The sequence below is a fragment of the Phascolarctos cinereus genome, unplaced genomic scaffold (assembly GCF_003287225.1).
Source record: "Phascolarctos cinereus isolate Bilbo 61053 unplaced genomic scaffold, phaCin_HiC Scaffold_7;HRSCAF=346, whole genome shotgun sequence".
In the NCBI taxonomy this organism is placed as follows: domain Eukaryota; kingdom Metazoa; phylum Chordata; class Mammalia; order Diprotodontia; family Phascolarctidae; genus Phascolarctos; species Phascolarctos cinereus.
Window position 1 is genome coordinate 159,205,014 of NW_027556180.1, and position 27,984 is coordinate 159,232,997.

The 27,984-nt window shown below is 35.0% G+C and overlaps 1 pseudogene; it reads left to right on the plus strand.

Moving 5' to 3' along the window:
- The window catches only part of LOC144454875 (uncharacterized), a 198,212-nt pseudogene that overhangs the window by 10,534 nt on the left and 159,694 nt on the right, over positions 1-27,984 (plus strand).

The following is a 27,984-nucleotide window of genomic DNA, read 5'->3' on the forward strand; positions in this document are numbered from 1 at the left end:
ATAGGAAATAACTTTTATCTTGCCTTGGAAATGAACCCAACCAGTGCCAACTTCATCTACCAGTTCATCAATACAATGTGCACATAGCAAAAACCAACATTTCATATCTCTTGCCTACATTTATATAAGTGGTTTCAGCAGGAAATGTTAATACCAGGTGAGGTGAATAAAAATAAAAGCATGAACAACTATAGGACAGACAGCCCTGCCATCAGTCCGAAGCTCCCTAACAGCCTTGCACAAAATTTAGTAATGTGTATGAGTTAACCCTCATTTAGATTCTTTATTTTTTCTTTTACTTCGAGTACCTGGGCAGTATGAATGTTTGCTAAATCTTATGGAGGAGTCTAATGAGTTCACAATGAGTTATTGCCAATCAACCTCTGAAAAACCAGAAAACATCACCCTAGGGAAAAAAAACCAAACCTGGAACAGCTGAACTAGAAGAAAGATGGGGAACATGGTACAGCAGCCCAGCAAATGAGTCTCCCAGTGCCTCAGCAAATGTGGGGAAGGCAACACTACAAAAGGCCCTGGGCGGATAGGCACCTTATGGTATTCATCTGAAAGGAGCTGAAGAAAACAACCTGGAGTCTTCCTAAAGTCCCAGCCTTGCTGACTCCACCCCAACACCAGGTAAGCTGTCAGAACCCTACAGCCTCCAACTGTCAACCAGGAGGAGATTCTGAAGCCCAGGTGGTAGAGCAGGTAAACACCAACACCTGGACCTCTGAGTGCCTCAGTGAGGGTGGGGGAACCAGTAGAAACCAGCTCAGAAAACCACCAGGAGCCTCGGCATTATATCTCAAAGGACTCTTCCAGTTCATTAGCAGAAATGAGGGAGGCAGCATTGCAAGGAGCCCCAAGTGGATAGACACCTGGCGGCACCCATCTAAAAGGACCTGAGGAGGGCTAGGGGAAGGGAAGGGCAGGCAACCTGGAGTTGCCTGAAAGTTCCAGCCTTTCTGATTCCAGCCCAGTACCAGGTGGGCTGCCAGGGCCATATGGCCCCCAATTGCCAACATAGGAGGCCCCAGAACACAGGGCCAGTGGCCGGGACCTGGGCTCCCAACACAGGAGGCTTGGGTTGCTGCCCTTTGTTCCCCAGCAGGAGAGCTCAATCTCTTTAAAGGCCAGGGAATAAAGAAACCATGAGTCAAAAAGAAATGTGCCATAGAGTAATATTATGAGAAGAGTGGAGATCAGAACAGAAATTCTGAGGAGGACAACGTTGTCGACAAACCCACATCTGCAACATCAAAGAGGAATATGGACTGGGCTGAAGCCCAAAGAGCCTTCTTAGAAGAACTCAAGAAAGATTTTAAAAGTCTAATGAGAGAGGTAGAAGAGTCCTTAAAAAATACAATTGGCCAATTGGGAAAAAAGTATACTGAAGGAAACAAGTCCCTAAAAAACACAATTTGCAAACTGGAAAAAAAGTACACTGAAGAAAACAAATCCCTTAAAAATACAATTGACCAATTAAAGAAGGAAGTACGAAAACTAACAGAAGAAAACAATCTGTTAAAAACTAGAATTGGACAAATGGAAATTAATGACTCTATGAGAGCAAGAATCAGTCAAACAGAAACAAAAAAATGAAAAAATAGATGAAAACATAAAATACCTCATTGGTAAAACAACCGACCTGGAAAATCAGTTCAGGAGAGATAATTTAAAAGTCTTTGGACTACCTGAAAATCATGATGAAAAAAAAGAGCCTGGACAGTATCTTTCAGGAAATCATAAAGGAAAACTGCCTGGAAGTCCTAGAACCAGAAGGTAAAATAACCCTAAAAAGAATATACTGTTCACCACCTGAAAGAGATCCCAAATTGATAATGCCAAGGAATATAATAGCAAAATTCCAAAATTGCCAGATGAAAGAGAAGGTGCTGCAAGCAGCCAGAAAGAAACAATTTAAATATCATGGAACCACAGTCAGGATTACACAGGACCTTGCAGCTTCTACATTAAAAGACTGCAGGGCATGGAACGTGATATTCCACAGCACAAAAGAGTTTGGATTGCAGCCAAGGATCAGCTACCCTGCAAAAATGAGCATGATTTTTCAAGGGAGGAGATGGATATTCAAAGAAATAGGGGACTTCCAATCCTTCCTCATAAAAAGACCAGAGCTCAACAAAATTTGATCTTCAAGTACAAGATTCAAGAAAGACATAAAAAGGTAAATGGGACAGAAAGATACAAAATGTTGTTAATCAGGGCGGACTGTTTACATCCCTACAGTGGAAGATGACACTTGCAACTCTTGAGAAATGTATTGTTATTACACCATGTTAAAGGAGTATACATGACTTTGATGTAATAATAATAAAAAAATCTAATCAAGTGGGTTAAATGGATCCAAGCAAGAGCATTAGTCTGATCTTAGAAAATGTACTGAGAAAGGAGGAGGCAGCAAGGGTAATTACATTACAGGAAAAGACAGAAAATCCTATTACAGTAGAGGGAAAGAAGGATGGGAGGTGAACATTGTTTGAACCTTTCTCTCATAAGATTTGGCTCAGGAAGGGAATAACAATCAGGTGTGGAAATCTAACTTGCCCTATGGGCAGTATGAGGGAAAAGGGGAAAGAAAAGGAGGGGGGGATGGAAGGGAGGGAAGAAGTGGTGAGGGGGATAATAGAAGGGAGGAGAGACTGAAAAAGGGAGAGGTCAAAAGCAAAGTACTGATGGGGAAGAAGGAAGAGAGGAGAAAGAAAAGCACAAACAGGGAGAAAAAGGATGGAGAAAAAGACACAGATAGTGATCATAAATGTGAAAGTTGAATCTCTATCTTTTTTTTTCTCTTCTGGTGAGTTTTATGTCCTATTTCTGATGGTTCTTCCTATTGGTTTTGGTTTTTGCCTACAGCTTCACTAATGTGGGAGTATGTTTGGTGGGGATGTGGATGTGTAGCCTATATCGGATTGTGCGCCATCTTGGGGAGTATGGTGGGGAGGAAGGGGAGAGGGATTTTGAACTCAAAAGCATATGGAAGTGATTGTTGATGGATCGGAATAAATTAATAAAATTTAAAAAAAAAAACAGTCATTGTCATATGGGTACTATGTGCCTCTGCATCCACAACTCCAAACACAAGCCTGTCATTTTGCTTTCACTGGATATGCCCAGCTCATGGTGTAAGATTTTAAACAAGAAAAAAAAATAACCTTAATATATATATTTTTTAAATTCTAGGTGACTGCACAACTTAGAAATGTAAGTAATGTAGGAAAAAATAGTTTTCTATTATTTATTAAATAATTAGTGTTTCACTACCTGGGGGGATAATCTGACCTTATTTGATTATTTTGTTTGTTTTGTTTTCTTTTGTTTTAACAACAAATGAGGAAATGTACAAATATTAGCAATGAGTTTTAACATATGGTCCATTACCTTATTTTTTATTTTAATAATTATTTCAAAACAATTTATTTATTTTATAATCCCACATGTTTTACTTAATTAAAAATATTATATGGAGAAAGGGTCCATAGGCTTCACAAGACTACCAAAAGGGTCTATGAAAAAAAATATTAAGAACCCTTTTTCCACTAAGTTCAAGAGCTTTGCTAACTTGAGTCTCTGTGGTACCAGGAATTGCAGGAATGTGTCACCACATGTGGCCAGTATATGCAAGCTTTCAGTAAAAAATAAATAAATAAATGAATAAATAAATAAATAAACAAATAAAGATACAAGTAATTATTTACAAGATTTTAACTATGAGAAAGATAACAAATAGTATTAACTCATAATTTTACTGTATCTGCTGGTGACTTTTCTTCATTCTGGGAAAAATAAAAAAATAAAAAATAAAATTCTGGAAAAATAAAGCTCTTTGAAGTAATCTTATTCAGTCACTTTAAAAAATAAAATGTTATAGTATATATAGTACATATGTGCATATACACATATATGTTATAGTAACATAATAGTAGTTTAATAAAGAAAGAAAGACGATATCTCCATCTTCTGACCTACCAAGACAAAGCCAAGGTGTATAGGAACATTATTACCAAACGCTGTTCATACACAGATTTAAAGAATTATAGAAATGTTAATTGCTCATATGTAGCATTAGCCAATGTCCAATAATCACAATTCAAGCTAGTTAATATGCATAGTCAGTTCCATACCACTTACATTTCCAAGGAATTATTTTATAGAGATAGGAAAAATAATAGCAAAATTGATCTGGAAGAAAAAAAGATAAAGAGGATCAATACAAAAAAAATGAAGGAAGGTAGATTAGAAGCTCCAGATTTCAAATTATATTAAAAAATTTGTAATCATGAAAACAATCTGGTACTAAGAAACAGAGTGGTGCATTAGTGGGAGAGATTAGTTACACAAAACACAGGAGTAAATGACTACAGTAAAAATTATTTGATAAACCCAAAGATTCAAGATCTCTAACTTCTTCCTCTTTGTCTTCTTCATCTTTGACCATGACAACAAAGGAGACTATTTAACTTAAATACTTGTTTTCTTACCTCTAAAGTCCTCACTTTTTGTAGTCTCTCTAAATTTTATAACAGGTAAGTCAGTCCTGACAAGAAATAAATTTTTCCTTGTCTCTTTTCTTATGATCTTCTCTGTGAGAAGAATCTAGCTCATAGATCATTATAGATCAAGGTTGAAAACACACTCTTCCTGACTCCATAAGGTCACTTTCAAGTGTTACTTCCATTTTCTCTCTTTTAAAAGAAACAGCAATCATTTATTTGGCTTCTCTCAGAAGAGGTTTTGAAACAGGGTTACATGACCAAGCTCATTTGCAGAAATACATTGGCCTATAGACCACTTGGGAGAATGTAAGGGGGAAAAAAATGGAAGGGTAGTTTTCACCTCAGTGCCTTCCGAGTGAGTTTTGATACTTTTGAACCCACTTTATATGAGTGTTAAATTGTTTCCCCCTTTTTGATCTAGTGAACCATTTCTATGGACATCAATTATTCAAGTGTGACAGTTAGCATCCTCATTTTTATGTGACTACTAACACCTTAAACCGTAACAAATTATTTTACTTCTAAAATTTCCAAAATTTTAAATCATTTGTCAGAAGTCAAAGATCTTGAACCTAGTCTGACGAAAATCTGTGACCAATTGAACATGAGAAGAGATATGACATTGATAGTTAAGAGTTCATATGCATACATGTATGTGCACATTTTGTGTGGGATGTGTATGTTTCTGTATACTTATGTGTATCCATATGCAAATACATATGTATGTATGCATTTGGGAAAAAAAGTTAATATAATTTTGGAGTAACTATACCAATTATAATATATAGCATCAAAATCTACAAATGTTTATATCCTCTTAAGTTTCTACTTTTCCCAGTGACCTGGAAATTAATTGTTGAATTAAGCTAACTGAATTTGCCAGGAGCAGCTAAGCCACAAGAGCAGTTAAGCATAAATAAGCTATGCACTGATACTGATGCCATCCCACCAAATGAAAGCTAGGAGCCAGGCTCTACGTATGATGCAATAAATTATCAGCATTCTCTTCAGGAAGCTGAACTTCTGAAACATTTGTAATGTAAGGTGACCCCATTATAGCCCAAGATAAATAGCACAGCTCTAAATGCTGTAGTCTGTACTCAACTTACTTCAACTAATACATTGTCTTAGACAGAGAAAAAACAAAAACAAAAACATCTTCAATATGCACTAAGAGTTCATCAGATCTCTCTCTGGAAATGGCTAGCATTTTTCATTAGGTTCTTTGGAATTATCTTGGATCATTGTCTTTCATATTTGCTCATCCTTATGTTATTGTTGCTAAAATACAAAATTCTCCTGGTTCTTTCACTTCACTAAATATCAATTCATATACTGCTTTCAAGGTTTTTTGTGAAATCATCATACTTGTCATCTGTTATAGCACAGTATTTTTCCAGAATAGTATACTATAATTTGTTTAGCTATTCTCTAACTGATAAGCATTCCATCAATTTCCAATTCTTTGCCACTACAAAAAGAGCTGCTATAAATATTTTTGTACAAACAATTCCTTTACCCTTTTCTTTGGAACATAGAATTAGTAGAACATTGATGGCTGAAAGGATATAAACAGTTTTATAGCCCTTTGTCTATAGTTCCAAACTTTTCCAAAATGGTTGGACCAATTGATACTTCACTAAGATGTATTAGTGACCCAATTTTCCAAGTTACCTCTAGCACTTACATATCCATTTTACTTCTCCTGATCCTGTCTGTCTCGTTCGGTCATGATGTCTTCCCTTTTCCTTATATCTAGTAAGTACATTTTTTCATGCTTCCCTAATTTTCTTACAATATTACACTTTATGTTGAAATCATTTTTTCCCCATTTTGACCTTAATTTGACATATAGTGAGATGTTTATCTATGCCTACTTTTTTTTTTTCCTAAACTGCTTTCCAGTATTCCCAGGAATTTTTGTTAAATGTCAAGTTCTTATCCCCAAAACTTGGATCTTTGGGTTTATCAAATACTATTTTACTGTAGTAAATACTCCTGTGTATTGTGTACTTGATTTCTTCAACCAATCCACCACTCTATTTCTTATTACTAAACTGTTTTCATGATTATAAATTTTTAATATAATTGTAAATCTGGAACTTCTAGTCTGCCTTCCCTTTTTTTATTGATCCTCTTGATCTTTTGTTCTTCCAGATTAATTTTGTTATTATGTCTTCTATCTCTTTAAAATAATTCTTTGGAAATACAAGCAGTATGGAACTGCATAGGTAAATTAAGTAGGTTGAATTGTGTTCTCACAGTCCTTGGGTTTGTCTTGGTAGGTAGGCACCCAGGTATTTTATATTTTCTGCAATTATTTTAAATTTAATTTTTCTTTCTATCTCCTCCCGCTGGGTTTTGTTGGGGATATAGAGAAATGTTTATGATGTAAGTTGATTTATTTTATCTATCGTAACTTAGCAAAAGTAAGTAATTGTTTGTTTCAACTAATTTGTTACTTGACTTTAGAGTTCTATTGTTTACCATCCTATCATTTACAAAGAGTGAGACTTTTGTCTCCTCATTGCCCAGTTTTGTTGTTCCTTTTTTTTCTTACTGTTATAGGTAGTATTTCTAATACAATATTGAATAATATTGATGATAATGGGAAGACTTGTCTCACCCCAATCTTATTAGAAAGGCCCCTAGAATATCCCCATTACAGATGTTTGGTCTTGGTTTTACATATAGGATTTTAAACAGTTCAATTTTATAGAGTCTCTTATGATTGCTTTATGTTTACCTTTTTATGTTTTCTTGAGTCATGTTAGAATGTCAAATTTTTATTCAGGTCTAGCCTTTTGAACCTAAAAGCCCTCTATTTTATTAAATGTCCATTTCCCCCTCTGAAGGATTATACTCAGTTATTCTGTATAGATTATTCTTGGTAGTAATTCTAGCTTTAGGCTTTTTCATGCTGATGTTTTCAGAGCTAGTTGTGATCCAGGGACATCTGTGGTCACTACTCTTCTGGTCTGTGCTCTAGTATTCAAGCAGGAAGTTCTTCTGATCCTCTACAGTTGCAAGTGCTAATACTCCTCTTGGTCCTAGAATCTCACCAGGTTACCTACTTTCTTGGCACCCCACTTGCCAGTATTCCTCACCTCCCTGCAACTGTGACACAGAGCCGTGTATGTGAAATAGGGTTGCCAATAAGTACTAGTTTTACCCAGTGCCAGCAATGGGTCCCCTATAATCTATTTCTGAACAGTTTTTGACCCCCTTATCAGTTTTGTGCTTAGATCTCCCAAAGCTGCTGCTGCTGCTGCTGCTGCTGTTGCAGCTGCTGCCACCTCCAATGCCCATTGCTGGGGCTGCCCTGGCGAGTGCTCTATGCCAGTTTTGATCTTGGTGTCACTGACCTCTCTTGCTAACTTCCTAAGTTGACTTGGGCTGTAAAAAAAAGTCTCACCTTGCTCTTTTGTTGGCTCTGTTACTCCAGATTTCAATTTGAGGTGTTATTTTAAATTTGTTTGGAGAAGAATTTGGGAGAGTGCAAGAGGATTACTGCCTGCTCCTCACCATCTTGCCCTTCACTTTACTTGAATACGTTTAATGTAGTTTTGCGCATGGTCAATGTAAGAATTTGTTTTGATAATTTTAATTGTTTTTTCTTATTTTTCATTGGGTAGCAGAGGAATGAAAAAGAGGAATACCTGTTTTTAGACATCTCTCAATCACTAAACTTTTTTTTTAAAGAACTAGACAGAATCAGCATGTTGTATACATTTTCTGCACTTGCATCACTATTTCATGTTAGAGAACAGCAAATCAGTGTAGGAGCATTGCTAACATAATTTTCGTGCTATTGTAACAAGAAGATGCTAAATGGAATCTATATAAAGGATTGGAAAGCTAGATGTTTGATTGCTGAAGATTCGTATGAGGGTTTAAGCACAGTATCCTCAATTGTGTAATTCTCCCTTCCAATCTATTGCTCCTATGTAATGTAATATCCTTCTATATGCTATTGAAAAAGTAAGGCAAATTCTCAAATGTTTTTTTTTCCACTTCATTGAATACTTTCTGAATAAAACTGAGGTCTAAGTATGAGGAAGGTGACCTTCTTTTGCACCAGTAAATTAATTTTGAATTTTCTTAGATAAATATTGCTATAAGCATATGAACTTTATGAACTTTAAAAATACATTTAAAAATTTTCACACAACAAAATTAATGAAATCAGTTTGTTGTGCTACTCATCCAATATAAATATTTATATATACTATGTAAATGGCTACTTTGAAGTCTTGACCAAACTTACTCTTATACTTTTGTAAAAATGGGAAGATAAACCTTTAAGAAATATATGGACACACTCTAAGGCTCATATTGTTTGTCATAATACTTGGGCAGAGTTGTCCTTTCTTCACCAGGTTGAAGTGGCTACCCTGTTCTTGCAACATCTGGCAGCACAGATGTCAGGAAAATTAATAGAAGGGGGCTATCACTGATGTCATGTAAATATAAACAAGTCTTCAGACTATGTAGAAAAGCAAAACATAGCTGACTCACTCAGAAGAGGTCTTGAATGTTTATTTCATTCAATTCCTAGCTTTTAAAGGTCTGCACTTGACAATGCCCTATGTCACAGCATGACAACATTTTGTTTAAGATGCAATAAAACAATGGAACACATAACTACGAAACACTGTGGAATCTAACTCCCTTCCATTATTCAAAATCTAATATGTAAGTGATATTTGGAAGTAGGAATTTGTGGCAAATGTTTTGGCTGATTCCTTATACCCTGAGAGTTCAGTGAGTCCATGATAAGCTTTATCCAAGAAGTAAAAGGTCATTAGAATGGCTGTGCTCTACAGAAGATTTTGCAAGTAAATTGGTAAAAGATGGTACTGGTGGTAGGTATCAGTCATTGAACTGAAGAAGAGCATTACGGTTATTTTTATTTACATAATTGTTGTAATAAAAACAGTCTAGTTACTTCAGGGCTTCTGATTTCTGTACTGGCTATGGCCTGAACTTCTCCATTGAGGGATAAGGAAAATGAGACATGAATGATACAGTGTCCATATAATACCACTGGCACCTCACTCTCCTTAGCCTTGCCCTCATCTTCAGCCTCATCCCAAGTACTTGGGCTTTCACCCTTTTAAAAATGGAGAAGAAAAAAATGCAAATGTTTTAGGGGAAGGCATAATAAACATTTTACATATGAATTATTTGTAGACTTTATATCATTTAACTTTATCAAAATAAAGTTCTGGGTAAGCCTCTATTAAAAGCAAGTCAAATAGATAGTCTCTTCTTCCCTGACAAATGGATCTTATAGTTATGTGCAAATGTTTATGCAAATGATAGCCTCCTTTTCACTCTGATTCTGATAACATTTGTTTTAGAAGGTTCCTACAGCTTTCTTCTTTAGAATAATATTACGACCCATGACAGTACCTGCTGTCTGTGAAGCATCTCCTTAAACATATTAATATTCTAATACCAGTGATGTTACATTTTGAAAATACATTGAAACAGAAGGGCATTTCATGTTGAGATAATCACATTTCTCAAATTTTCTAATATCCATTTAACCATGAAGATGTGTTCTATAGTAATCAGTATTCTTTTCTTTCTTTCCTATTTTTAATCATTCAAACACTGACAAGTTTTGCTGCTGAAGAAAAGCAGGGAGGATGTTACTTTGTTCTTGATGGAGAGGACAGCTTGCACTGATAAATCCCATGCAGCAGGTGTCTGATGGACCATTATTTAATCTCTTCTTTGGGAAAGAGCAATCAAATGGTAGCTGTTGGTATTTGTTTAATAAAAACTCCAGATGTTGACAATGTTTTCCCATGGTCATTGATGTATAATGATTTGTACACAGCTGCTAGAAACCTCCAAAAACGACCATGATGCTCAGTTGTCCCTGAGATTTTTTTTCTTTATGTATCTTATGTATATCCCTTATGGAATGATGCACATATTTTTCAAGTGCTAAAACAAGCCAGATGCTGATGACTTTGTTCACTTTTATTTTACAATAATCAAATAAGGACTGTATAATATTTTAATGAAAGACATTTCATCTGTCAATATAATGTCTAGTTAACCTATTGAAGCAGACAGAGATCATAGATTATATTTATTGCTCACACTTCACCTATGCAAACTGAAAAAAAATATATAATTGAAATGAAATGCAAAAGGTAATTTGCATGGTGGGGAGTAAAGGGGGGAAGGAAGGGAGAAAGACAGAGGACAGAGAAAAGGGTGGGGTCAGGCATTGGGTGTGGGCAACCAAATTCTCCCTGAAAGATAATGGGTCCTTGTAGAGGATCCCTGGGTTCACATGTCTGTGAAAACAGTTATAAAGGAAGTGAGGGAAAGAAATGAAGAAGGGAAAGAAAGAAAGAAAGGAATTTAAGAAATTATAATCTTCTGAAAGGCAAAAACTATACAATCTATTTTATAAAACCCAGTACCTTGATAGGTGATCAAATATCAGTTTTCAAAATAATTTCAAGTTTATCTCTCAGTATGCCCAATTTGGTCAATAGACTGGAATGGTTTAAGTTTATTTCATTCACATCTTTGGAAAAGAATATTATTCACAGCACAGATACTCTACCTCTTCTGTGAAATTATTACCCATGTGTTGCTGGCCACACAAAACTTCAAAGGGTCCTGGAAACTCATTTAACTGGATGTAAATGCAGTAGAAGTATATCTGTGTCCATTTCCCCTTGTAGGGACTAACTTCATTCTTGCTGGCTCAGAAACTTCAGAGTTTTGGCTAATTAGTGGATTTACAAAGAGTATACATCCCGGCTGTGGAAAGTCCAGAAAAATCTTCCATATTGCTATTGCTATCAATTACCTATTCCCTTTGCTCTACAATCCAGCATTAAGAATCTTCAATCTTGGGGACTTCAACAGGTCCCTTCCAGTTTTAGCTGACTAATGCAGAATAGTATCCACGTACTCAAAAAAGAAGAGAGAAAACATTTGGAAGATCTGATACTCTAAGGAGTTCTGCTTCAAAGTATCAACTGATTTGGTTAAGGCTGCCTTTGTGTTTCAGTGAATTGGTTTTCTTCTGAGACAGTGCCTTAGACACTGGTTGTAGAGCATCTTTTTCTGTCTTTTTTCCTGGAATATCATGGCACTAGAACATATGTGTCAATAAGTTATAGGAGAACGTGAGAGACGATGGTCAGAACTGATGATGGTGAATGGAATGGGATTTTATTAGCAAAAATCTGTCTTATCATGGCTAGTGTTTTTGAGGCCATATTTATTTCTAATGGCTAAAGGTGAAAAAAGAAAATCATTGCTCATATTTCTATATGAAGCTAGGTAGATGGTGGCCTGAAATTAGAATCACAAAGAACTGAGTTCAAATCTTGCTTTAGATACTTGCAATGTAATGTTGGGCAAGTCACTTAGCCTTTCAACCTCAATTTCCTCATCTGCTGAATGGAGAAAAAAATAGTGTCCATCTCATAGAGTTGTAATTCAGTCAGAGTACATGTATTCATTAAGTATTTCGTATGTATCAAACACTGTGCTAAGCCTGGGGCTTCAAAGAAAGATTAAAAAAAACCATTTCTTACCCTCAGGCTGTTTAAATTCTATCGAGGAATAAAATATACACACAACTATGTACATGCAAAATAGTTTAGATAGAGAGATACTAGTTATATCTTGATACATATCAAGTTTTGCTTACTAATGCATATCAAAATATTTCTATCATTTCTTTCAGTAATCAACATCATCATCCTCATCATTATACTCAACATTTATATAGCACTATGTGACAGTGTGCTAAGTGTCACAATCATTATCTCACTTAATCTTCATAACACTCCAGTTCTGCTAGTGAGGAGGAAGGTGCTATTATAATCCCCATTTTGCACAGGGAGCTGAGGCAAACTGAATTTAAGTGACTTGCTCCAGGTGAGGCTAGATTGAAACTCAGATCTTCGAGACTCTAGGCCCAACACTCTATCCATCATGCTATGTAACTGTCAAAAGAGACACAGAGACAGAGACAGAGAAGGAAACACAGACAGACAGACAAAGAGACAGAGAGAGACTAAATTAAAAGAAGCCATTATCAGCGAGGAAGGTGGTAGTAAATAGAAAAGTCTTCTGAAGAAGCTTTGATTTGAGCTTAGTCTTGGAGGAATTCAGAGACACCAATACGGAGAGTTGAAAAGAAGCAGCATTCCAGGGATAGAGTCAGAGAGGAGGGAAATCAGTGAAAAAACTAGAAGTTGGTGTATCCTGTGTGAGGAATAGACAGAGCATACGAAAGGGAACAAATTGTAAGACTGGAAAGATAGGATGGAGCATGGTTGTAAATGTCTTTAAATGTAAACAAATTGTATTATATTTGAACCTGGAGGTAATAGGGAAACATCGGGATTTATTAAGTAAGGATGTTGTTTTAGGAAACTACTTTGGCAGCTGTGGGGAAGGGGGATTGGAATGGGGAGAGCCCTAGATCTGGGAAATCAATCATAAAGTTATTATAATAGTTCAGGATTAAAGTGATGAGGGCCTGTGTTAGAGAAGTAACTATGTGAGTGAAAAGAGGAGAATATTTAAAAGACACATTATGATGATTAAATCTTAAGATTTGGCAACAAGTTGAGTATGTTGAGTGAGTGTCACACAGCAGCTAAGATTGATCTTGACAGCTTATAGATATAGATATAGATATAGATGTAGATAGTATTTGCAAACCTTAAAATATTTTGTAGTTGTGGTTGTTGTTGTGTGATGACCCAAGATTCAGACATTATTTTTTTGGTCTGGAACGGAAAAAAATAACTTAAAGACAAGTGGTCAGAAAGTGCTAATTTTCTATCCTTTTTTTTTTTATTTGAAGGGTAAAACTCTACTCTTAAGTTGATCTTCCTTTAAGGAAATTCCACTGTCATAGCAGTCTTGGAAATAACTAGTAAAACCTCTTAAACCTAAGTCAAATGTCTGTTATTTCATTGGCATAGACATTCAAATGGAGACAACTGCATTATGTCTGTAATTTAATATGCCTTAGACTAAGTTGCCTTAGGCTCAATGAGATTGTATCATGCCTATGGCCACAAATATAATCATTGTGAAAGGCAGATTCGATTCCAAGTTTTCCTGACTTCAAAGTTGAGAAAGGCGGTAACAGTGTTTTTTTTTTTTTTTCCCACCAAGGGAAAAACCTAGTATATAGTACAGAGTATAGTACAACAGGGAATAGTGTAGCTAAGAGGTGATAGGGTAGGGGTAGGATGTGGGGAATGAATGAGACTATATAGAAAACAATCAAATACAGGAGATGCATGAAAAAGGAAATCCAACCTCAGGTACAGACAAATTATAAGAGAGATAGAGGAGAAGATATGCCTGGGGTTTGTTGCACTGGGGAGAAGTTTATCTCATGGTGTTATAGATCAACAAAAGAACAGGAGACAGGATGAGTGAATATGTCCTCTGTGACAGGAAATAGTCCCTTCCAATGTCAGCATCCTGGGGCAAAGTTCCATTCAATCCATCCCAGTTAGTTCTGAAATCAAGCGTTCCATTTTCTAGAGTGGTACTTCTTTCAACCAAAACTTCATAGTATAACAAAATAATTAATGTTCTTCTTCAACTGGTCACATTCATTTATTCAAGTATAAGGGCAATGACCTATTTTCAAGATAGCCAAATTTTCTGTAACCTCTAAATTAAATTGATACTTCCTTGTGTTGACAGTATATAACATAGGGCCGGACACATAGTAGGCACTCAATAAATATTTATTGGATGAATGAACTTACATAGCCACTATATATTTCCTATCAGCCTTGCTGCATTGAACACAAAAAGAAGTATGATTCACTTAAAAGTTGGTGCCAGCCATAGATGGTTGATAAAAAATTCTGTGAGAAGGAAAGCATGATGCCACCACAGCTTTGTCTAAAACAAAGTACATACAATAAATGATGAAATCATGTTTATCTTTTTACCAAAAATACTGCTATGATTCAAGGTAAAATGTCATTGTTGGATAATACCAAAACAATCATATTAAACAATTTAAAATGTGTATAGTGTTGAAAAAATCACATTGGTAAATAAAAAATATATTTTTGTGAAACTCACATATTCTCATTACATATACTAAATGATTCTATTGGATTGGATCTACCTATCTATAATTAACTTATACCTTCCAATTAAAAAAAATTCTTCTGAGTCAATAGTCATGAACTTTCAAAATATTGTGTAGCAAAAGGACATCTTAAATAGCTTAAATATTATTGAGGTTTAAATAAAATGACTAAAGAGAATCATATAAGAGTAAGGCATCTATTTTTGGCTAGTTAAACTGTAATAATTACTTATAATTACTTGATTAGAATATGCACATTAGAATATTAATGCAACTCATTTAACATAAACTGGCCTGTAAATAAAGTATACATAATAGAGCGTGAGGAATGACTGACATTTAATCTTGAGTGTCTTTGTACACATGTTGGCATTTATGTCCTGTTTTGACTTGATCACATGAAGATTTAAAAAAAAATGAATGAATTTAAAAAAAGAGACAAAATTCAAGAATAGTAATCTTCTTCATAGATTTTTATAATAGTGAAAGAGGAAGTTAGGTGGTACAGTGGAGAGAGTGGATAGATTCATCTTCCTCAGTTCAAATTTGACCTTAAACACTTACTAGCTGTGTGACCCTGGTCAAGTCACTTAACCATGTTTGGTTCAGTTTCCTCATCGGTAAAACAGAGCTGGAAAAAAAATGGCAAACTATTCCAGTATCTTTCCCAAGGAAACCCCAAATGGGGTCACAAAGAGTTGAACAGAACTGAAATGACTGAAGGACAACAAATGATAATTATAATAGCAGTCTAGTGATAAAAATTAATATGTTAATTTTATGTAAACAATATGTTGCCACTATCCTCCTTCTCCAAGGTTGTCACTTTTTACATATTCCTACAGGAAATAAACTTTAAGGAAACAAAAACAGTAAAACAAAAACAAACAAACAAAAAAAAACCCTTTTTTTCAATGAAGTCATTCATAGGTTCATAATGGTCATCTGATCTATATCTTTGATTATACAGATGAGAATCTGAAACCCCAAGAGATGAAGTGACTTGCTCAGAGTTACACAGGTGGTAAGTGGCAGAGCCAATATTTGAACCAAGGTCCATGAACTCCTCTGAATACAAATTTAATGAACTTTACATTGAACCACTAACTCATAAAAATCTGATCCCTCACCAAGTTTTTGAGTACCTATGTAATATTTTGTAAGTGTTAACATTTTGCCCACTGGTCCAGATCAAACCTTTCCAAATTTTTAGATGGTCTTTGTAATTTCTAAGGCTAAAAATGCATCACCTTATAGGAAAAGTGATAATGAGCCTGACAGCACTTTCTTAGACTGGTCCCTTGATAAAGGACATCATTAGGCTCTTATCAGCATGGCAGGACCTGTCAGAGCTTTTCTTCTACTTGCAAAACCTTCAAAAGCAAAAACAACTTGGTTCTTCTCTATGTTAAGATCAATCATCACAACAGACCTTGAATATAGAAGCCTGAATATATGCAGACAATTTCCACAGGCAATTTTCACTGAAAGAAGATGATTTGATTCAAGTTGTACACATCAAATATCAACAACATTTTTACCTAAAATAGCCATTTTTGGAAATATGTAGTTATGTACAGTTATAATTGTGCTATTATAATATATTTTTGTTAAATACCTCCCTTTAGTGGATGAAAGTGATATTTTTCTGTCTCCTCCATTCCTGCATGACACTATCAGCCCCTTAACAACAGAGCCTATCACTCACATGGTGAGTGTTTAATAGTCAATGACTGACTGAATTGAGGCCAACATTTCTTTTTTTGCATCAGTTATTCAAATATTTGATATAGGTAGATCACCCTAAGTGGTCTCTTCATTATATCTATCCTACAATATTAATTGTTTTATATCCCTTGAAATTGTGATTGGAGATTGAGAGAAGTTAAATTTGCTACCACTTAACTATTAGGATTAAATTAAAACATATTGAAAAACATAACTACATAAATGAATACCCGAGCAACTTGTGTTATCTAAATTGTTAATATATTTCTGCTATTATTAGAGAGGTGGCATGATAAAGAGGAAGGGGCACTGGTGTCAGAAGAGATGTGTTGAGAACCTAGCTTTGTTGGAAGTTACTCTCCCAAATATTAGCTGAGTTGGTATTTAGAAAAGAGGGGCAGATAGACACCAGGCAGTATTTAAAGCCTTTCCAGCATGGTGGGGGGAAACTGTCAGATTTTATGCTCAACCAGCATAGCTAGTGCATGAAATGAAGTGATTAGAGTAGGATTTCTGCATCCTAAGACTTTAGGAACATAAAAAAAATAATTGTATTATTTGAAAACCAAAACTCTTAGTGGAATGGTGGGACAAATGAAATTTAAACATTTTTTCCCTAATAGTGTAAAGTCCTATAGATAGTTGCAAACTGGATAAAATATCTACCTGCTTAAAGCAACGTTGTGTGAATATCCAATGTTTAAAGAACTATAGTATGATTTTGCTTCATCTTCTATAAAGGAGTTCATAAGAAAAAACTAATTAATCATTTACACCATTTCCCCCTTGAGAAGCTTTCCTCTAATTCAAATGACAGCACGTTATGGTTGGAGAGAATTTAGAAATCATCTAGTACAGAGTAATAGCAATGTTGTAATGATGATCAATTGTGAAAGACTTGGCTATTCTGATTAATATAATGATCAAAGACAATTCCAAAGGACTCAATGATGGAAAAAAAAAATGCTATCCACCTCCAAAGAGAGGACTGATGCACTTGGAATGCAGATTGAAGTATGATTTTTTTCACTTTATTTTTTCTTAATTTTTTGCAATGTGGCTATATGTAAATGTTTTTCATGATTGTTATATTACACATACGGCTATATTGCTTACCTTCTCAGTGGGTCAGGGAAGAATGGTAGGGAGGGAGGGACATAATTCAAAATTCAATTTTTAATGAATTTTAAATGAATAACAAATTTGTGGGGAAAAAAAGAAAAAAATGAAACCATCTAGTCTTAACCTCTTATGTTATAGATGAGGAAACTGAAGCTCCATAGAGGTGGTGTATTTTCCTAGGTTACACAGTTAATTACTACTAGATATTCTTTTGAATCCTGGTCCAGATAAACAGGAAGCTAGGTGACATAGCAGTGGATAGAGTGCTGAGCCTGATATCAGGAAGACCTGAGTTCAAATCTAACTCAGACACTTCTTAGCTGTGTGACCCAGAGCATATTACTAGACTTCTGATTGCCTCAGTTTCTTCATATGTAAAGTGGGGATGATAATAAGATTTCTCTCCCAGGTTTCTTGTGAGAATCAAATGAGATAATAACTGTAAAGTGCTTAGCATAAAGTCTGGGATATAGTAAGCACTTTATAGATGTTTGTTGTTATTATTATCCTGGTTGTTCTCTACACTGCCTAGGTGGACAGTTTTGTTTCTTCCCTACCTATAAAAGCTCAGTTCTGTCAGCTACTCTGTTTTTACACCATCCAAGTTTTGTTATGATTACAGTTTTGCTCCACCTTTGAAATAGAAAACCTGGTACTTGAGATCTGTTGTTGTTGTCAACAAAAATTTTTTTTTCTTCTCAGTTTCCTTTGAGACTTCAATTCTATAATTTCTTTCTAGTCATCTTTCTAATGAAAGTTTTGTTACAAAACAAAGAAAAAAATAAACTTCGTTGTGAAAAATGCAAGCTATTCAAAGAATATAAAATGTCTCATTTTGAGTTTTGAAGCAAAGCTTAGAAAACTGAATAACTTGAGCAATCTACGTCCATTACCTGTTCCCAGTTTCTACTTTGAGATTTTCCATCTATGAGTGGCCTATCTTTGTAATAATTACCAATGCTTAATCATAGGATGTATTTCCCCCTTAAATAGATGTTTTGTTCAGGCAATCAGAGAAGGGCAGTGTTAGAAATTACTTTTGCTTTCAGTGTAAGATACCTAAAGAGAAAAAAGTGCATATACATAAATGATCATATATGCATATCTGTACCTATCTTTCTCTCTCTCTCTCTCTCTCTCTCTCTCTCTCTCTCTCTCTCTCTCTCTCTCTCTCTCTCACTTAATTAGACTTCAGAGAAGTTATTCCATATTTTAGGTTGCAGAAAAATTAATAGTGACTTTCTTTGGTCAGTTAGACCTGAGTACAAATATGAACTCAGATTCATACTAGCTCATAATTAATTAATGAGATCAAGAGTTTGCAAATCAGAAATCTAATGGTATGCACACAGAACCAATATTAACAATCAAATTGCAGCAAGAAGATAGATATTCTCTTTTTTTCTTATATTTTCATTGCTTTTCAGTACAGAGAGTAGATGTAATAATCTTGGTCATTCAGATCAAGTCAATATAATGTTATTAAAGCCTATATTGATGAGTATTTTTTTCTCAACTTAATTATGAATATAATGAAATAGCCTCTTATATTAAAAACTCCAAGAGGGCAGGTCCCCCAAAATTTTATTTTCTTCAAAATATATAACAATATTTAATTTACAATGAGTGGGAAGCACCATTTCATAGAGGTTAGAGAATTGGCCTTGGAACCAGAAAGGCTCAGGTTCAAGGCCTTTCTAAAACATATACTAGATATGTCAATCTAGAAAAGTCACATATTCTGACAGTTCTTAGGTAACTCTCTAAGATAAGAAGTAGCATTGAAAGGACAAGTCTTCATTATTAGAGGGATATTCCTTTATTTGGGAATTCCCAGTATTCATGAAATCACAGGTCCATTCCCTACCTCTACTTAATTTCTTGATTTACTTAACATGTATAATGATGCCATTTTGCAGCATGAACAGGAGTGCAATTAAGTTTTTTTTTTAATTTTTATTGGAAGTTGGGACATATTAAGCAAGCTACAATCTATTTTTCTATTTTCTACTTAAGAATTCAAGCTATTTTGGAAATTGTGTATGCTCTTTTGGGTTTTCATAATGCAATGTGAGATGACTATATATCTAACTTGGAAATCCATATGGTAGGACCAAACACTTTTTAAGTGAAATTGTGTCAGATTTAAGCGGTCTTTTTTTTTTTTTTGCTATGTTGGTAAGTAGTGCAGCTTGATATAGAACAAACCCAAGACAGACTAAATTTTATTCTTTACTTTCTTATGCTATTGGGAGGCTCCCACAGTTATCATTATTAGATAATTTGTTGCTTAGAATGCTTATTAGCATAAGGTAATCTCAGAAATAGTTTAGTCACTTAGAGAATCTGAGTTATTTAAAGATTTTATTCCACGTGGCACATTTTTCCTAGTTTCTATCGAGTCTAATAATTAAGATAGAGACAATTAGCAGTCATCAAGGTCAAAATAATACGTGAGTTTTGTCCATCTCTGTCAGCTACAACATGAAGAAGGCAATTGTCTTCACAAACGAGTACTTGTACATGCAAATTAAAGATAATTACCAAAAATCTTTATAATTTCAAAAATAGTACCAACCAAATACCCACACACATTCAAACAGGTGTCTAATATATAGTCATAAAAACTGTGGACCTTAAATCAATGGTAGCTGATGGTGATTTAGACATTTTAATTTTCTTTTCATTTTCATAATCAAACTTTTAATTAACATTATAAGCATATAACTTCATACCTTTTTGATTTACTTATTTTCTTCCTTTGGGTCCAAAGTAAGGGGACAGAAAATTTGAAAAAGGAAAAATAATCAAGAACCAGATATTGTCTCATTCAGGAATCTCCAACATCGGTAGAACTGGTGTGTCAATTGATAGCAGCTCATCCCCTCTGGCTTTCTGACACACATATGATTTTTAAACATCAATTGTAGGAACCAGTTTAACATTAGAACTTACATTTTGGTAAACATGATCATCATGATAATTGCTTCAAATACCATTTAGCATTTAAGAAAGTTTCTCTTGAGATTTTCAGTAGTCGCTAATCACTACTCATCTGCCTCTGCCCAATTATACAATTAGAACCTTGCCAACCAACATGTAGAAAGCAGCTACTGATATTTTGTTTCTTCCTTTTTGAAAAATACCATGCCTATATTTAGTTCATTCCTCTTTATATTCAAGACTAAAAAGTACAGGTTTAAAGTAATTGAGATTTGGTGATTCTTACAGTTGATTACAAAAAGAAAAAATCAATGGTATCTCTTACCACAACTAGGTGCAACTTAAGACCTTCTTCAGTAGACCACTCAGGAATGTTAATAATTCTTTCATGTTCTCTGTAGAGGGCCATTGTGTAACCTCCCTTATGTCATGGTCCTCTTCAAGAAGGAAGGACAAACAACAACAACAGAAGACACAGCTACATTTTAGAAGTAACATGTCTTGGGAAAGAACACAGTACTTTGAGTCAGAAGACCTGTTTAAATCCTAGTTGTTCCAAGAGACTGTGCAACCACGGGCAAATCATTTAACCTCTCCAAAACTCAGGCTACTCATTTGTAAGATTGGAATAAAAATGTTTATCCTACCTTTATTGCAAAATTGTGGTGAGCAAGATACTTTGTAAAATATAAAGTGCTTTATAAACAGAGAGAGATGATTTTTTTTTTATTTTATTGGTACAGAGAACTCTCAAGTTTAGAATCTTTCTACCAACTTGAGTCAGTACTACCTCTGAAACTTATAGGCTTAGAGAGCTGCCTAGAACACTATCAACTTAAGTGATTTGACAGGAATCACACAACCAGTATGCCAGAGGCAGGATTGAACTCCAGTCTTTCTGGCTTTGAGGCTACCTCTCTAGTATACAGATTGTGATCTCCTAGAAAGGAGGGGCTGTCTTTGGTCTTTCTTTATATCCCCAGCAATTAGTAAGATGCCTGGAACAGAGTAGGTGCTTAATAACTGTTTATTTACTGACAGTGACATAAAGGAGAAATGTTGTTTTCCTCTCTTTGTCATTCCACTTTTGATTTGTTTGATGTTTCTTCTTTGATGCAGATAGTAATTTCTTATGCAGCTCTGTTAAGCATCTAAAGATTAATGGTTCCAAGGGGAAAAAAAAATATCTGAACATTTACACAAAGTTCTTTTGTTTTGAAAGCAGTGCTAGGATTCCTTCTTTAAAAACTTACTCATAATTCTGATGCTTCATGCTTAGAACTATCTGGTCACTTCTGATTTTAGAAAATTAGTCTGTTTATATGATATTGATGTTCACCTATGTCTACAGCCTTCAAATCATATTCTCTATTATCATTTTGCATTTGTTTTATCATCTTAATCTGGCTTACTAGCAAACTTTAACAATAAACTGATCATTTAAAGCTCTGTAAAGTTTGCAAGACATTTAATAATACATCATCCCATTTGAACCTCACAAAATACCACACTGGGTACTTTTATGTGTATTCTCTCCATGTTACAGAGAAGGAAAGTGAGACAGGGAGCTTAAGTGACTTATTCAGCATAGCAAATGTCAGAATCTATATTTAAAGATAGGTCTTCTTGATTCTTTTTCTAAAATTAATTAATTAACTTTTAAATTTTCAACATTTATTTCCATTAGAATTTGAGTTCTAAATTTTATTCTTATCTCTCTCCTCCCCCTCCTCATCATGGTGGGCAATCTAATATAGACTTTACATATACATTCCTATTAAACATATTTTCACATTACCATGTTGTAAAGAAGAATTCGAACCAGTAAGAGAAACTATGGGAAAAAAAAAGAGATAGAGCACAAATAGTATGCTTCGATCTGTATTCAAACTCCATAGTTTGTTTGTTTGTTTGTTTTTTTCCTGGATGTGGGTAGCATTTTCAATCATCAATCTTTTGGAATTATCTTAGATCCTTATATGGTTGAGAAAAGCTAAGTCTAACAAAGTTAGTCGTCATACTATGTTGCTATTACTGTGTACAATGTTGTTCTGGTTCTGCTCACTTCACTCAGGTCTTCTTGACTTGTTTTGGGGGATGGTGAGGCAATCAGGGTTAAGTGACTTGCCCAGAGTCACACAGCTAGTAAGTGCTAAGTGTCTGAGGCTGGATTTGAATTCAGGTCCTCCTGACTCCAAGGCCAGAGCTCTATTCACTGTGCCACCTACCTGCCCCAGTCTTCTTGATTCTTAAAGCCAATTCTGAGTTCTATCAAGGCTTGTTTACTGGATCCTAATAAACTCTAATTATGAACTGTCAATCAAGTTATTCTCTTTCAAGCCCCATTGATCCTTATTTCTGGTCAGTAGGCAATAAAATTACAACTCACATTTAACTCTGGATTTACCACAAGATTTCATGTAAGCAGAACACTCTGAAACTATGCAATATGACTCTTGCTCAAGGCTTTTTTTAATAAAATAAACAAATGAGCAAACAAAAAAGCATGGCTACAATATTTCTCTTTTTTGACAAAGAAATCAAGTAATCATATTATTTAGCTGATGCTATATCTACTCTCATTTTTTTTTCCTCTTGTGATAATTAGTTCACCTTGTTTAAATCCTATAAGGAAATGGTGATAGGCTGGGTTAATGTGTTCTTGTTTTGTTTTTCTTTCATTCCACGTTTTAGAAGATCAATAATTTTTTAAATAGCTTGGTCTACAGTTGTCTCAGTGACACTGCTAGGAAAGACACTAACATTTATATGACACTTTATATTTTTCAAGGAACTTTACATATAGTATGCATTTGAACCTCTCAATAAATCTGTGAAATAGTTGCTTTATTATTAATTACTAAAATTTTAATGATGAAGAAGTTGAGGCTTGAACAGACAAAACAATTTTCCCATAATCACATAGCCAGTAAGTGTTGGGGGGTAGAATTTGAACCCCAGCCTTCCTAATTGCAATTTCAGTACTCTACCCCCTATAAACTTCTGCCTATTTTGCCATATTTTCTTCTTATTTGGGGGACAAGAGGGCAATACAATTGATTTCAGTGGGAGAGGCTTGATAACTTAATCCCCATTTTTCCAATTATTGGAAAAAACTTGAATAGAAAATTACATTATTATTTTATTATTTAATGAATTATACAGCTTTAGAAACATTACAGTGCTAGCTTTCAGGACATTCAATTGAAGGGTGGGGATGGGCAAAGCTTCCTCATCAAGACTCTCCATCCCCCAAATTCTAAATACAAACAGGAAAAATTAGAAGTCACTGAGAAGAAAAGATGCTGTCCAGAAACCATCAACCTAGCACTAGACAGAGAAAACACCATCCAATATATACAATAAAGAAAGAAAGGTTATGCTGGGCAGATCTGGAGTCTACAGCTTTCTCTTCCATTAATCTGGAGCCTTATATAACTTCTTAAGATAAGGATATGTAGGAATCGATTCTCGTGGGACCTTTTTCATCATACTAACCCAGAAATAAGGTTATTTCTGGAGTATCCATCTGAATGGGTAAACCAATGGATTGTTAATAGTCCACACAGCAAGACTGCCATTGAAACATTCCATTCCTTAAATGAGTATTTCAATACAAAGTTGAAGCAAGGAGGCTGAAAAGTGAAACTCCTATTCTGCTACAACTTTTGGGGAATATTACCTGACTAACGAGACAGAAGAGTAATCTCCCCACTCAGTCATGACTAGTCAATGAACTGGCTCCTTGACAGCACTGTAATTCAAGTATTCAGCCACTCCTTAACAATCTGTAGACTGTAATAACATTATTATAACATAATAACTTTATAACAATCAAGAGCCTCATGACACCGAGTAGCTTCTTCACATAGGGAAGAAAGGTCATACCTAAAACTCCATTGTTATCCCATCTTTTCTTTCTGCTTCCCACCAAAAAAAATCAGAAAGAGAAAAATGAATGTGATATTCTTCATCATATAATCACAGGAGCTCAATTCAATAGACATTATAGCTGGTATAGAAGTGAAACTCTGTTCTTGAAGGATCTATTAGTATAGAGAAGGTGGTGAAATGCATTGGCTAGCGTAGTGGTTCTCAAACTTTTTAGTTCCAGGGCCCTTTACTCTTAAAATTGTTAATTTTATTTTTTTATTATATGGATTATATCTATAGATATGTGCTGTATTCGAAATGAAAATTGAAACTTTTAAAGTGTTTATTAAATTATTTAATTATGATAATAAATCCATGACATGTTAACATTGATAACATTTTTAATGAAAAATAACTATATGAGGAAGCTAGATGGTACAGTGGATAGAGCACCAGCCCTAGTGTCAGGAGGACCAAAGTTCAAATCCAGCTTCAGTGCTTCCTAGCTGTGTGAACCTGGGCAATTCACTTAACCCTGATTGCCTCAAAAACAAAACAAAACAAAGAAATAAAAGCACACATAGCACAGAAAAACAATTAAGAAAAATAGCATTGTTTTACATATATTTTGCAAATCTCTTTGATGTCTAGCTTAGCAGAAGATAGTTAGATTTTTACATCTGCTTTTGCATTGAATCTGTTGTGCTACGTTGTTTTGGCTAAAATGTATAAAGACAATGCAACCTCATACAGATATGTAGCATAAAAGAAAGGAATGTTTTAATAGACAAATAATATCTTATTTCTCTTATAATGTGCACACACACATATATATATATATACATGTATACACATATATTCTGTATACATATACATACACATATACATACACACACACACACACACACACACACACACACACACACACACATACATATATATAATTACCTTCAGGACTTCTGAAAGAGTCTTCAGTACCCTCAGTACCTAAGTATCCTTTGTACTAGAAATCTGCAGACCTCATTTTGAGACCCACTTTCATAAAGTTTCTTCACCAGCTGTTCCCTCCATTAACAAAACCACCACTAAGATTTTTTTTAAAGTGCTAAATGAATGAGAGCTGTTATTTGCTTGAATCATTTATTACATGAAATCTCATTTGGCTATAAGATTTTATTGATATCTTCTTTCCTATAGCATCAGAATCATCATGTTTCCCCTTTCTCCTCTCACAGAGCCCTCCACAAATCAAACAGTTGGCTCTTTGTCTGTGAAATCCAGAGGAGAAAAAAATTAAAAAACCTGCATGACTGATTAACACACCAAAAAAGCCCAAAAAACATGTGCAATGCAAAATACCCATGGACTTCCCTCTGTCATGAAGGGGTGGGTCAGGAATGCTGTCTTACTTCTCTTCAACTATGTTCTACTAGGTCCCTACCTTCTTTGGTCCTCCACAACTTTAGGCTTTACTTAAAAGAAGATAAACCTGTCTCTGGAACCTTATTGTTCTATATAAATGATCCCCCACCTTCCTTGACACAACCTCCTTCTCCTGCTCACACCCCAGGCAATATGGAGTAGACACAGGAGACTGCTGCCTGTAAGACTCCATTGGCTCCAGCTTCCCTAAATGTAGCTTCCTAGTCATCTAGAGACATAAAAAGACCTAGTTACATGAAGTTTATGTCCCTTGGTCTTGGTGAGTCTCTCAAGTTCAAGCCACTCACCTTAACCTACCCTGCTGCTGAGCACACACATTTCCATAAGGATAAAGGTGATGGGGGAGCTATCCAGAAAGAGTAGGTGCCAATGTAGTCTTCTTGCAGTTCCTTCCTGATTGGTGCAAAGTAAATCTTTTGTGATATTTTCTTTTTGTTTTAACATAAATTTATTTATTGTCAGTTTTCAACTTTTACTTCCTGAAGATTTTGCGTTCCAAATTTTCACCCCACATCACCCTCCCCCACCCCAAGACGGCATGCATTCTGAATATCTCTTCCCCTAGTCTGTCCTCTTTTCTATCTCTTCCCCTCTTCTCTTATCCTGTTCCCCTTTATTTTCCTGTAAGACAAACTTCTGTACCCCATTTCCTGTGTTTCTTATTTCCCAGTAGCATGTGAAAACTCTTTTTTAAGCATATGTTTTAAAACTTTAGGTTTCAAATTTTCTCCCTTCCTCCCTCTCCACCCACCCTCAATGAAAGGGCAAGCAACTCAATATAGGTTATGTATCTGCAGTTATGCAAAACACTTCCATAGTAGACATGTTGTGAAAAACTAACTCTATTTGCCTTAATCCTATCCTGCCCTCCCATTTATTCTATTCTTTCTTTTGACCCTGTCCCTCCTCAGAAGTATTTGCTTCTGATTACCCCTTTCCCAATCTGCCCTCCTCTCTATCATCCCCCTGCTCTCTTGTCCCCTTCTCCCCCTATTTTCCTGTAGGGTAAGACAGATTTCCATACCCAATTGAATGTGTATGTTATTCCCTCCTTAAGCCAAATCCTATGAGAATAAGATTCACTCATTCCCTCTCACCTTCCCCCATTTCCCCTCCACTGTAAGAGCATTTTCTTTTCTGTTTTTTTTTGTGAGATAATTTACCCCATTCTACCTCTCCCTTTCTTCTTCTCCAATATAATCCTCTCTCATCCCTTAATTTTATTCTCCAGATATGACCCTTAATCTTCAACTCACCCTGTGCCTCTATCTATCTATCTATTATCTATCTATCTATCTATCTACTATACATACATATATTTTTTTCCTCCAACTACCCTAATACTGACAAAGGTCTCATGAGTTATAAATATCATCTTTCCATGCAGGAATGTAAACAGTTCAACCTTAATAAGTCTCTTATGATTTCTCTTTCCTGTTTACCTCTTCATGTTCCACTTGAGTCTTGTATTTGAAAGTCAAATTTTCTATTCAGCTCTGGTCTTTTCATCAAGAATGCTTGAAAGTCCTCTATTTCACTGAATGACCATTTTTTCCCCTGAAGGATTATACTCAGTTTTGCTGGGTAGGTGATTCTTGGTTGTAATCCTATCTCCTTTGCCCCTTATATTCCATGCCCTGCAGTCCTTTAATGTAGAAGCTGCTAAATCTTGTGTTATCCTGATTGTGTTTCCACAGTACTTGAATTGTTTCTTCTGGCAGCTTGTAATATTTTCTCCTTGACCTGGGAACTCTGGAATTTGGCTAAAATATTCCTAGGAGTTTTCCTTTGGGGATCTCTTTCAGGAGGAGATCTGTGGATTCTTTCAATTTCTATTTTGCCCTCTGGTTCTAATATATCAGGGCAGTTTTCCTTGATAATTTCTTGAAAGACGATGTCTAGGCTCTTTTTCTGATCACGGCTTTCAGATGGTCCAATAATTTTTAAATTCTCTCTCCTGCATCTATTTTCCAGGTCAGTTGTTTTTCCAATGAGATATTTCATGGTGTTTTCTAATTTTTCATTCTTTTGGGTTTGTTTTACAGCATTTTGATTTCTCATTAAGTCACTAGCTTACAATTGCTCTATTCTAATTTTTAAGGAAGAATTTTCTTCAGTAATCTTTTGGACTTCCTTTTCCATTTGGCCAATTTTTTCTTTTTAGGGCATTCTTCTCCTCATTGGCTTTTTGGACCTCTTTTGCCATTTGGGTTGGGCTATTTTTTTAAGGTGTTATTT